The sequence below is a fragment of the Cyprinus carpio genome, chromosome B3 (assembly GCF_018340385.1).
Source record: "Cyprinus carpio isolate SPL01 chromosome B3, ASM1834038v1, whole genome shotgun sequence".
Classification (NCBI taxonomy): domain Eukaryota; kingdom Metazoa; phylum Chordata; class Actinopteri; order Cypriniformes; family Cyprinidae; genus Cyprinus; species Cyprinus carpio.
The window spans coordinates 4,265,745-4,280,045 of record NC_056599.1 but is presented as its reverse complement, the minus strand read 5'-3'; the positions used below and the strand labels follow the sequence as shown (position 1 = coordinate 4,280,045).

At 41.2% G+C, this 14,301-nt stretch overlaps 1 pseudogene; it reads right to left on the bottom strand.

Annotated features, from left to right (window-relative positions):
• Positions 1–208: 208 nt before the first annotated feature.
• On the bottom strand, positions 209–14,070 carry LOC109079869 (annotated as a pseudogene).
• Positions 14,071–14,301: the final 231 nt, after the last annotated feature.

Below are 14,301 nucleotides of genomic sequence, written 5' to 3'. Positions count from 1 at the left end.
AATCAATGTCTTTGGAATCATTAGAAAATCACAGGCAGGTGACTTTGATCAGGGTTGGAGCTAAACTCTTCAGCGCATTGGACCTTCAGGGAAAGATCTGAGGAACCCTGAGCTATCGTGTTCAACCATTCCTGATGGTTAGATTAAATTTTTTCAATCAGGGTTGCAAGTTGAGTGTCATGCAAGGAGAGGGTTTTTGCGACCTCTTGGGTAAGCTCTTTTCCAGCTGTATCCTGCTGTTTCACACAATCAAACAAATAATCCCAGTCTGATGAATTTCCTTTCCAGGTGTGGGAATATGGCCTGGCAGGTGATGCTGTGACACTGAGGAAGGTGATGAAGTTTCAGTGGTGGTGCAGAGTTGCATACTATCCGGCTGTATTTAACAGTACCAACTGGAGGTATTGAAGCAAAGTGCACCTGAGACCTGGGATGGGGACTGCTGAACTGATGAGGCAGAGGAACTGGTCTTGGTTGCACAGGTGGCCAGACTGGAGTTGCGATGTCTGGGAGTTAAATTTCTACAGACGTCGAAGGTGATGGCGGGGTAGTGGCCATGTTTGCAGTGTGTGTAAATATATGGGAAATATAAAATGTTGGGCAAATAAAATCAAAAAGGGGGAAATAAAATCAATAGAGAAAAAAAATCTACAATATATTCAAAACTGGATCTGTTTTCTCTCTCTCTCTTTACATTACACACAAACTGAACTTAACCTCCCATGTTGTTTACAGTGTTCATTGTATGTTGCATAATCTGCAGTTACAATGTCTACATCAGGGTGAGTTTACGCAAACTGCAAGTACTATTTAATTGGACAAATACACTCAAGATGGCACCACAGATGGCAGCCATTGTTTGTTGCTCCTTGGTACTTGTACTTTTTTTGTTTGTCCTGTCTTAAGCAATTTTTTCCTGATTAGTTTTACTAGGAAAATACTCCTGGACATCTAGCAAATAAATCAGACAAACTATGATTCCTCACCCGTACAAACAAGGACTTTTTAAACTGCACTGCGTCCTGCTTCATGGAAACCTGGCTGAACAGAGCCATCCCGGACAGAGCGTTACATCTAACGGGCTTCCAGCTGTTCAGAGCAGACAGCTCTGTCGTCGGGGAAAACGAGAGGTGGTGGATTATGTTTTTATATCAATGAAGGCTGCTGTACAGACGTGACAGTTTTAAAGAAGAAGTGCTGCCCAAATTTTGAAGCTCTAGCATTAACTGCAAGCCTTTTTATTCACCGCGGGAGTTTTCCTCATTTATTCTGGTGAGTGTGTACATTCCTCCTGATGCATGTGTGAGCGTGAGCTAGAACTGTTGGCCGATCAGATCACACACACAGAACAACATTATCCGGACTCTTTCATTATCGTTCTCTATGATTTTAATAAAGCTAATCTCACTCGTGAACTGCCTAAATATAGACAGAACATCACATGCCCCACCAGAGACAGCAATATACTGAACCACTGTTTCCCTGTTTTAAAGGATGCATACCATTCTGTCCCCCGAGCAGTGCTGGGACTCTCTGATCACTGTTTAGTTCAGTGCAGGCAGAAACTTAAATCTGCCAAACCTGTAGTTAAAACTGTAAAGCGATGGACTGCTGTATCAGAGCAGGATTTACAGGCCTGCTTTGAACTTACTGACTGGAGTGTTTTTGAGGCTGCAGCTACTGATCTGGATGAGCTTACTGACACTGTGACATCCTACATCAGTTTCTGTGAGGACATGTGTTCCCACCAGGACTTATTTAACATTTAAAAATTCAAAAAACCTTGGTTCAGTGCAAAACTCAAACAGCTTCACCAGGCCAAAGAGGACACCTACAGAAATGGGGACAAAGACTTGTACAAACATGCCAAATGCACACTGAATAGGGGGATAAAAGTGCCAAAGTTAAACTACTCTGGAAAAAAAAGAAAAAAAAGTAATGACTCTACATCAGTGTGGAAAGACCTGAAAGCCATCACCAGCTCTAAGACCCCATCCCCCAGCACTGAGGCCAATCAACACCTGGCTGAAGACCTAAATGAGTTTTACTGCAGGTTTGAAAAGACTGGTCTGATCTGAAGATGAACTACTTCCTGTGATTGTTTTTTGTATGTCTGTGTAGATTAGATGAATGATTGAAACACTTCCCACATGCAGTGCAGTGATATGGTTTCTCTCCAGTGTGAATCCTCTCGTGTGTTTTCAAATGTGATGACAGTCTGAATCTCTTGTCACAGTGTGAACACTTATAAGGTTTCTCTCCAGTGTGGATCCTCTCATGTGTTTTCAGACTTGATGACTGACTGAATCTCTTGTCACAGTGTGAACACTTATAAGGTTTCTCTCCAGTGTGAATCCTCTGGTGCAGTTTTAAACACTTTGCTGTAGTAAAAGTCTTTTCACACTCAAAGCACATGTACTCTCTCACAGCAGTATGTATTTTCTGATGGTCTTTCAAACGTTGTAGTAATAAAAAACTCTTTCCACACAAATGACATGAATGTGGCTTCTCCTTGGTATGAACTCTCAGGTGATTCTTCAGGTCTGAAGCTCTCAAAAATGTTTTGCCGCATTGATCACATGCATGCTTTTTCTTTCCAGTGTGAATGTCCATGTGATCCTTAAGGGCTGATGAGTATGAGTAACTCTTCCCACATTGATCACAAGTGAATGGTTTCTCTCCAGTGTGAACTCTCATGTGTGTCTTAAGGTATCCTCCAATCATGAAAACCACTCCAAACTTATCACACCAGTAAGCTTCCTCTCAAGTGAAAATCCTCTCGTGTGTTTTCAGATGTCCTGACAATCTAAATCTCTTGTCACAGTGTGAACACTTGTGTGGTTTCTCTCCAGTGTGGATCCTCTCATGCTTTTTTAAACTGCTTGCTGAAGTAAAAGTCTTTTCACACTCAAAGCACATGTACTCTCTCACACCAGTATGTATTTTCTGATGTATTTTCAAACTTTGTTGAAATGAAAAACTCTTTCCACACAAATGACATGAATGTGGTTTCTCCTTTGTATGAACTCTCAGGTGATTCTTCCGGTCTGAAGCCCACAAAAAATTTTTGCCGCACTGTTCACATGCGTACAGTTTCTCTCTAGTGTGGATGTTCATGTGATCTTTGAGGTGTGCTGATTGTGAGAAACTCTTCCCGCATTGATCACATGCGTATGGTTTCTCTCCAGTATGAACTCTCATGTGACGCTCAAGATGAGGTTTGCCTGTGAAACTCTTTCCACACTGAGTGCAGGTGAAAGATTTATCGGCTCTTCTTTTCTTTAAATCTTTCTGTTTGTGTTTTTCTACACTTCTGACATGATTATTCTCCTCAGATTCACTCAATTCTTCTTTCACCTCATTGTCTTCAATCAACTCTGAAACAAAAGTAAAAACAGTCAATTTGTCAGTAACTTGTTAAAAAAAAAAGCAGAAAAGTGAACGAACATAATAAAGTGAAAGGACATAAAATGAAGCCTGATATATCAGTGGAAAGTAGATCTAGTCGTTCAGAAGGAACATGTTCTAATTCAGAGCCAAAACAAAAGAAAACAAAGTCTTAATGCCAGTGCTAAATCATTTGTTCCTCAAATGTCTGCAAGAGAAAAGGGATCAGTGCAGGTTTGTGTGAATCCTGGACCAAAGCCTAAAGAGAAAGCAGCACAACAACGGGTATTTACAACAGCCAGGGCCAACCTATCCCGCGGCATCAGAGGTCAAACAGGGGCACAGAGGGCATGGGGAAATGCATTGAATTCACATTTGGAATCCAACAATGAAGGGCAAAGTAACATAATGGGCATCATGAAAAAGCAAAATGAAATAACAACACTATTGTTAAAACAGCAATGTTTGTCATCTTTACCCAAAAGAGATCTGAAAGTTTTTGATGGTGACCCATTACAATATAATGCATTTATGAGAGCCTTGGAAAAGTGTAGAAATACTGACAACTACAGTGATCGCTTATATTTCCTTAAACAATATACTGTTGGTCGTCCAAAGGAGTTGATACAGAATTGTCAGCATATTGGTGCATGCAGGGGATATGTCAGAGATAAAGCTTTGTTGCAAGAATATTTTGGCAATGAACTGAAAGTTGGATCTTCTTATATGAATAAAGCTCTTTCACAGCCTCAATTTTAAGCTGAAGACATTAATTCCTTACAAGAATATAGGCAAGGCAAGTTTATTTATATAGCACATTTCATACACAATGGTAATTCAATAAAAGGAAGTCAAATAATCATTAAAAAAATCACAACAATAAAACAGGGAACTTAAAAACTTTTTACAATTATTTAGAAATTGATTTAGAATGAATTTAAAACAAAAGTAGAAAATGATTATACATAAAATACAGTGCAATCAGATTGGCAAACTGATTCCAACTGCGGGCGGCATAATAACTAAAATCAGACTCCCCTTGTTTTGTGTGAACTGTGGTATTTCTAACTGACTCGATCGTAATGATCTGAGTGCTCTGTTAGGTTTATATTCAGTGAACATATCTGCAGTGTATTTCGGTCCTAGATCATTGAGTGATTTATAAACGAGTAAAAGTACTTTAAAATCAATCCTAAATGTAACTGGAAGCCAGTGTAAGGACCTGAGGACTGGTGTGATATGCTCAGATTTTCTGGTTCTAGTCAGAATCCTGGCAGCAGTGTTCTGGATGAGCTGCAGCTGTCTAATGGTCTTCTTGTGAAGGCCGGTGAGAAGACCATTACAGTAGTCCACCCTGCTGGTGATAAAGGCATGAACAAGTTTCTCCAAGTCTTGATTGGAAACAAGTCTAATTCTTGCAATGTTTTTTAGATGATAGTATTCTGATTTAGTTACTGCTTTGACATGACTACTTAAACTAAGGTCTGTCTCCAGAATCACACCAAGATTCCTGACTTGATTTTTAGTTGTTTGTCCCCTAGAGTCAAGGTATGCATCCACCTTGAGAACGTCATCTTTGTTTCCAAATGCAATGACTTCAGTTTTTTTTCCTTGTTTAACTGAAGAATGTTCTGGTACATCCAACTGTTAATTTCATCAATAAATTGGCAGAGGGAGTCGATGGGGCTGTAGTCATTTTGAGACAAGATGGCGGCGGGAACACATCGCGAGGCTCAGCGTCTTACCAGATTTCGGATAATAGTTTTAATTTACCTGGTTATTTCATTCGTGTTCACGCGATTCAATTATGCGAACTACAGCTATAGTAAACAGTCACTTTTGGACATCAACAAACGGTTTACCAATGTAGTTTTAGACCATCCTTTCGACTTCAGCGAACTTCCGCCAGAGCTACTGAGATCACCGCGGACAAGCGGATCACTCGCACCGACCGGAAGTGCTCGGCGTCGGCGTCGAGACCGTAAACAAAGACGGGTAATGCGTGGAGGGCTGCGTGCTAAGCTAAGGCTAAACTCCACATCGACCAGCTCTGCCCAGCATCTTCCTTGCCAATGTACGGTCTCTGATGAACAAGATGGACGAACTAAAGGATCTGGACCCTCACACAGAAATGGCTTATGGACTGTAATGTTATGTTTTTCACTGAAACATGGCTCTGCAACGATGTCCCCAAACAGCGTGGTGCAAATGGATGGACGCTCTTTCTTCAGGGCTGACAGAGTAGAAGCAACCTCTGGTAAAAACAAGGGTGGTGGAGTATGCATTTATGTAAACAAATCATGGTGCACAGACTCTGTCATTGTTGATACCTACTGCTCTGCTGATCTGGAGTTCCTGATTATCAAGTGCAGGCCATTCTATCTACCACGTGAGTTTACTTGCATTATTGCTGCTGCAGTTTATGTACCTCCAGATGCTAATGCTAACGTGGCTATGAAAGAACTTTATGCTGCTATTAGCAAGTTACAAACCCTGCACCCAGATGGAGCCTTTATTGTTGCTGGGGACTTCAATCACTGCACTTTAAGATCTGTTCTCCCTAAATTTCACCAAAATGTCTCCTGCACTACAAGGGGACATAAAACATTGGACCACGCTTATACTAATGTGACTAGAGCCAACCTGAGGATCAAGTATAGACCAGGGAAACTTACAGCTCAGCCAGAGCCAACCTGAGGACCCAAGTATACCCCAGTCATCAAATGTGTGAAACCTACAATAAGGGCTGATAAAATCTGGCTGGAAGGTGCTGACTCCACTCTTCAACATCAATTCCAGCACACAGACTGGAATGAGTTTTGCTGCCCAGGCCACCACAGACTCTCAGATTAACATTGACATTTACACCAACTCTGTCTTGGAGCACATCAACAGATGTGTGGGCAGAGTGACCACACACAAAAAAATAAAAATTTTCCCCAATCAGAAGCCCTGGATGAACAGAGAGGTTCGCCTCCTGCTCAAAGCAAGAGATGCAGCCTTCAGGTCTGGAGACCGGGAGGCTTACAGCTCAGCCAGAACCAACCTGAGGAAGGGTATCTGCCAGGCCAAACTCGCACATAAACAGAGGATTGAAGAACACTTCAATTCTTCAGACCCCCGACGTATGTGGCAAGGCATACAATCTATCACAGATTACAAACCACCTAACACTGTGCCCCCCTCCAGCTCTGCCTCCCTCCCTGACGAGCTCAATCACTTTTATGCTCATTTTGATAAAAATAATAAGGAGATCTCACTCAAAGCTGAGCATCAATCCAGTGAACTGCCCCTCACACTCTCCACCTCAGCTGTTTACTCCACTCTGCGTAAGGTGAATGCACGGAAGGCAGCTGGCCCTGACGGAATACCTGGTCGTGTGCTTAAAGCCTGTGCGGAGCAGCTGGCTGAGGTCTTCACGGACATTTTCAATCTGTCCCTGGCCCAAACAACTGTCCCCACTATCTTCAAAACCTCCACCATCGTACCAGTACCGAAAACACTCCACTGCCTCGGTCCCTAACGACTTCCGTCCCGTTGCACTCACCCCCTATCATTGCCAAGTGCTTTGAAAGGCTGATTGCATCCCACTTAAAATCCTGTCTCCCTGCTACACTAGACCCATTTCAATTTGCCTATCGCTACAATAGATCAACAGAGGACGCCATCTCAACGGCACTTCACTCTGCCCTCACCCACCTGGACAGTCAAAACACACATGTGAGAATGCTGTTCATTGATTTCAGTTCTGCATTTAATACTGTAATCCCTCCCAAGCTGATCTCCAAGCTCAGCCAGCTTGGAATCAGCACATCCATCTGCAACTGGATTCTTGACTTTTTGACTAACAGACCTCAGTCTGTTAAATTAGATAACCTCTCCTCCTCCATCATCCCCCTAAACACTGGTGTTCCACAGGGCTGCGTACTGAGCCCTCTCCTGTACTCCCTATTCACCCATGACTGCGTTCCTGTTTATGGCTCCAACACCATAATCAAATTCCCCGATGACACCACGGTGGTAGGTCTGATCAAGGACGACGATGAGTCAGCCTACAGGGATGAGGTGCAGCACCTAGCTGTGTGGTGTGCCACCAACAATCTGGAATTAAACACCCAGAAGACAAAGGAGATCACTGTGGACTTCAGGCGGACTAGGAGTCATGCACACACACCCATCTACATCAACGGAGCTGTAGTGGAGCGTGTGTCGAGTTTCAAGTTCCTTGGCATCCACATCTCTGATGACCTCACCTGGTCCCATAACACCTCCACCCTGGTCAAAAATGCACAGCAGCGCCTTTACTTCTTACGGAGCCTTAAGAAAGTTCACCTGAATCCCAGGATCCTTGTGGAATTCTACCGCTGTACCATTGAAAGCATACTCACAAACTGCATCTCAGTAAGGTACAGCAATTGCTCCGCTTCTGACCGCAAAGCACTCCAGCGAGTGGTGAAAAAAACTGCTCAAGGGCACCATCCATCAAGGATGCCTCTCACCCTAACCATCTACCACAAACTCTCCCTCCACACGGCAAAAAACACCATCAAGGATGCCTCTCACCCTAACCATGGACTTTTCACTCTCCTTCCATCCGGCAGACGTTACAGGAGCCTACGCTCTCGGACTAGCAGGCTCAGGAAGAGCTTCTTCCCCGAGGCCGTGACCCTTCTGAACGCCACACCACCAATCTAACCGGCACCTACTGTACTTTATTACTGCACTGGTCAAAGTACTTAACATACATATATTTGCACTACTCATATTTTGCACATACTGCACACTGTTCTAGTTATCGCACTGTAAACTAGTTGTTACTGTACAAAGCATAGTAAACTATTCTATAAAAAATATAATTGCACTACTGTTTTTGCATAGAATTCATTTTAACAATACTTTGGCACACTCATCCAACTGTATTTATTACCACTGTTCTCACGTTGCTGCTGTTCATAATGTGCATATATAATCCTACATTGCTCTGTTCATAATGTACATACAATCCTACACTGCATTCCTATTTATATTCTGTATATACTCTGCTCAACAATATATATAGCAACCTCACTGTACATTCTGTAAATCATAGCTTCACTTATTTTGCACTTTTTATGTATATAAAACACTATATTCTTGCACTTCTGGTTAGATGCTAACTGCATTTCATTAGCTCTGTACTTGTACTCTTATATTTTCTGTTTTTATGTAAATTTTAAAGTTTTAGTATTTGTTTGAGATAAGGCTAGGTAAATCTGGGTATCGTCAGCATAGCTGTGATAGGCAATTTGGTTCTTTCTCATTATCTGACTTAGTGGGAGCATATACAGGCGGTGCAAGAATTGAGCCTTGTGGGACTCCGCATGTCATGGACGTCCACTTAGACTTATGCTCTCCTATACTCACATAATAACCTCTCCCTTCTAAGTATGACCTGAACCTATTGAGAACCATCCCAGAAAGCCTAACCCAGTGTTTCCAGTCTCTCTAGTAATATGTTATGATCGACAGTGTCAAACGCAGCACTGAGATCTAGCAATACCATCACTGATATTTTGCCAGAGTCAGAATTTAAGCGAATATCATTTATTATCTTGATGAGTGCTGTCTCTGTGCTGTGATGCAGTTGGAAACCAGATTAAAAATTGTCCAGGTATCCATTTAAGTTTAAGTATTTGTTCAGCTGATTAAAAACTACTTTTTCAATAATCTTGCCTATAAAAGGAAGATCTGATATTGGTCTACTGTATAGTTGCTCACTGTGGTGCGATCAAGATTGCTCTTTTTCAGAAGGGGCTTAACAACTGCAGTTTTCAGGGAGTTTGGAATTGTCCCAGAAAGAAGTGAGGTACTCACCACTTCTGAGAGATCTGCTTCTAAACAGTTAAGCTTCTAACAGTTATCTGCTTCTACACAATTTTGAAAAAAAGATGTGGGAAGTGTGTCAAGATAGCAGGTTGATGATTTAAGGTGCAGTACTATTTCCTCCAAAACTTTGCAATCAATTGCTTCAAAAACAGACATGGTTACTTCTTTTTTAAATTGTGGTCAAAAAGTACCATATATATAGGGCTATATATATATAAGCAGCAATATGAGATACTCGTGACAATCTGATGTCTCGAGTGCCTTTGGGTCTCGCTCCCTGTTTGTGTCATCGATTAGTGTGTCAATCAGTTGTTCGAGTCTTTGTATCGGCAGGGATTGTAGGTGGGGGGAGTGAATGTACAGCACTCTCTCTCCCACCATCAATACCACGACTGAGGTGTCCTTGAGCAAGGCACTGCTCCCCGGGCGCTGCAGCAAAAAATGGCTGCCCACTGCTGTGTGTTCACCCACTGTGTGTGTGCACTTTGGATGGGATAAATGCAGAGCACTAATTCCGAGTATGGGTCACCATACTTGGCCACATGTCACTTGGTATAAACTGTTGAGATTCACTAGATTCATACGAGTCACTGGCTGTATGCCGAGGGGGTCCATAAAGACGATCTGCTGTGTGTTCTGCCGGATTTGGAAGTCCAGCAGGTAATTTTGTAAGAACCGCAATCCTCTGTAGAAGTCTGTGGCAGTTCATGAAGCAAGTAGAATCCACAAGAGACATCTTCTGTCTCATCTGTTTGAATGTAGACAGCTGTATTTTCCTGTCTCTGGAATGTAAACTGCTGGCAGTGGGAGGCAAATAGTCTTATATATGGAACTTGATGATGGGCATTACAAAATTGGTTTACCTCTGAGAGAGAAAGTTCATATGCCAAACAATCGAAAAATTGTGGATCTACATCAAAATCAGGGATGGGCAACTCTATATGATCTGCAGCATCTTCAAATACGGCCCGCTGGACCAGATTATAATCTCGTTGATAGTGATACATTTGAGAAGCGAGACTAGGAAGGATGTTAATTCTAACCCAGACCAGGAGAGGTTGCTATAGTTCCCGCCGATCACTGTTATCATCACCATAATTACAGCGAAGTAGGATGAGCGCGTTAATTTGAACAAACCGTGTTTTCCAGTCGAAATGTGAAACTGATTATCTTTTTACCAAGTTTAAGGGGGCACTGATGTGCTTAGTTTGTTTGGAAACAAAATCTGTAATGAAAGATTTTAATTTAAATTGCCATTACACCAGAATCGAAAATCTCCAAGAGCAATTCAAAATTCACTTTCAGGACTTCCACGACATGCAGCCTCGCATAAACCTCTTCGCAGACCCTCTGAGTGCAGCTTTCAGTGAGCAGCCTGGAGAGCTGCAGCTAGAACTTTGCGAGCTTCAGTCCGACCCCTTCTTTCAGGCAAGGTGTAATGAGAGGAGGCTTGAATTCTGGAAACTACTACCCGAGTCCTGTTTTGCCCTCCTCAGAGATTTTGCACTGTTAATGCTCAGCATGTTTGGCAGCACTTACATCCATGAAAGTAGTTCCTCAAAACGAAGCACATCAAATCGAAAGAAAGAAACAGGCTTACAGATGACACTGTATTTTAACTACTGCAAGTTAGTAGTAAAAACTTTGAGATTGACATTGAATCAGTGTCAGGACAATATTATTCAACAGCTCTAAAGAGTTTTCAAATTACAACAAACAAAATATAAAACTGCCTGAAGCTTTATAACCATCAGCATTATTAAATAATTAATGAAGAATAAAGACCAACCTGTTAGTTCTTGAGTGTTTTTGATTCTGCAGGGTTCTGGATCTCTCATCTTCTCTCTGTCCTCTTTAATAAACTCAGTCTTTACAGATTTCAGCTCTTCCTGATGATTTGATGCTCGTCTTCACTTGTGAACTGATGGAGATATTACAACTTTTATTGCTGAACTGCTGAATGTGTGATTGTTGTGAGGAGTTTCACTGAACATGAATTTCTGTGTGGAAGAAGCAGATCTGCCAAAAACAACAAATCAAAGAGGCATTAAGTGTTGTCTCTTTGTAAATCATTACATTACTATATTATATTACAGTAGTGAGCTGTGGCTCTTGAACTGGTCCTCTACCCTCGTCGGTGGAAACTACCAGTCTAGCTTACAGTGTCTTCTTCTGAAAGTCATCTTTGATGATTCCGCCTCTGAAACAAGAGGCTATTCCAGCCTTAATGCTGTCACAAACCGCAAGAGAAGTGCAGTGCTGCTCTGCACCACGTTTTTAAAATTCACACACAGTTTTCTATGAGTGCACACACACGACGGATCCCAGCTGTGATTCTGGACGCTGTTCAAAATCCTGCCACCACACAGAGCGCCACTCGCATAGTTTTCTATTAAATTACATTGTATTTGTCCCAAATTATTGTTAATGAACAGTGTACATCCCTCTTTCAGAATCTGCAAAATGTTAATTATTTTACCGAAATAAGAGGAATCATACAAATTGCATGTTATTGTTTATTTAGTACTGAGTTTAATAAGATATTTCAACTGTACATATAGTGCATATAGTCCCTGACAAGCTGCGCAAATCAGCGCTGATAATGAACGTGGATTTTCGCAGCTTGTCAGTTAACAACGGCTCGTGTAGTAACAGCTGCTCTATGTGAAATCACGCACCTGATGGAATTTATCGCTGATTACAGAACCGGCTTCACTGACGAGATGCGCATTAACCATCGGCCGATCTTGACTCTAAATACTTTAGAAAATAATAGCTGAATTTATAAAAATGACCCCGTTCAAAAGTTTTCATCACCTTGATTCTTAATACTGTGTTGTTAGCTGAACGATCCACAGCTGTTTTTGTGTTTAGTGACAGTTGTTCATGAGTAGGGATGGAAATTGTTAGACATTTTCTGGTTCCGATTCCAGTTCCATTAAACTCATTAAACAACTGTTAAAAAAAAATCGTGGTGAGGACTAATGCAGAAAACTACTCAGTGCTCAATACTGTTTATTACTTACTGTCAACTTAATTTAAAGTTTGCCAATGTCAAAATTCAACAAATATTACAGTATACAAATTTTCCGATTCCGGTTCCATTTAAAAAACTATTATCTAAAAACAGAACCGGTTCTATTATTATGTTTTTTTCGCACTTTTTCACACCGTTTTCGGAACCGAAACTTAGAAATTGCTCACGGTTCCGGTTCTTTTCTAAAAACAGAACCGGTTCTTGGTTCCCAACCCTATTCATGAGTCCCTTGTTTGTCCTGAACAGTCAAACTGCCCACCGTTCTTCAGAAAAATCCTTCAGCTCCCACAAATTCTTTGGTTTTCCAGCATTTCTGTGTATTTGAACCATTTCCAACAATGAATGTATGATTTTGAGATCCATCTTTTCACACTGAGGACAAATGAGGCACTCAAACACAACTATTACAGAAGGTTCAAACACTCACTGATGCTCCAGAAGGATAAACCGTGCGTTAAGAGCCGGGGGTGAAAACTTTTTGAATTTTAAGATCAGGGTAAATTTAACTTAAATATCTTTCAGTGCTAAATCCTCTAGTATTTTTATCAAAAGTCAAACGTGCTTTATTCGAGCCCTTTCAGCTCCGTGCACTCTCTATCTCTCTGCGGATGCGTGCCAGCTCCATGTTTAGAGCTGTGGATGATGCGGTTCTTTTAACAACAACAGAAACAACAAAACACAGCAGAAAACAACAATGCTGCAAATAACGTTATTTTTCATACTGACAAGACATTTGAGCTCCACATCCAGCAGTTCAAACCAGATGTGACAAGACATTTGAGCTCTACATTTAGCATTAATAATCTGTAGGCTAAGAACATTTCAAGAGAATCATGTAATTATAATTGGGTAATTGTTGTTAGATGGCTTCAGGGGGCGGAGCCAGGACTATAGCTTTATTGCTCAGTCAGCTGGGTTCTAGTTCTCAAAACCCCCACAAGCTTGTTCTCCAACATTGCATACTCATGGATGAGACACGCAGATAGTGATAAGGAAGTCAACAGCACATAAATACCAGAATGTAAAATGAGTTATTTCACGCATTTAAATGGTTTCATTTTCGTTTTGTACATTTCAAATACATGAAAAAATAGCTCATATATTTTCTAGTATAAGTGCACTGTGCTCACATTTACTTGTGCATTAAATTACAAATAAAAAATGCACATCAGCTTGCGATCTGGAATTGCAGAATATATCTGAGTGCATGCATTTGAGAGACGTTCTGAAATGCATGCACAGTTTGCTCTGCAGCTTTAATCGCCTTTTTGGTCATTTCTTGACTTACCTGACGACAGAACTACGTTGTATGCTCATAGTTTCTTCTGCGATTATTTAAGATAACGCCATAAATATAAGCCTTGAATACCTCTGACTTATATAATACAGAAATACTCTATTAGTATGTTTTTGTAATATCTGTGTCACATATTTCCTCGTGTGTCATGGTGGATCGGACTCTTATTATAGAATTTCATTACAGAAGAACTGTTTTGAACATGGTAGTGGACTAAAACACAGCCTATAAAGAATTTCTGCAGTAAAAGTCTCTTTCTGCACTGAACACACGTGTTATTAATTAAAGTAAACCACTCCAGCGATATTCATACCAGATGGTTATTCATATTCATTTACCTCAAGTTCCTGCTGCCCTCAAAACTATTTACACAAAATAACCCATGCATGACACTAAAAACAAATAATAGCGAAGAAAGATAGGACTCACCCTCACGGTACAAATCTCAGTCACCCGCGCATGCGCACACCGAGTGATCCTCACGAGCGCTGCTGCAGAGTGACCCCCAGGCGGCTACTGTTTTGACTATAATTTTCACATCATTAATACATAACTGATTAGTATAGAAGGGGATAAACTCTTAAAAAGGTTAAAAAGTGGAATAATCTACGGCACGACGCGCCTCCTCGTTTATAAGTGATGATACATGAGAAACGATCATTAATAAAGGCCGCATATTTTAGTCATATAGTGACATTCTCAAACTACAGAGAGC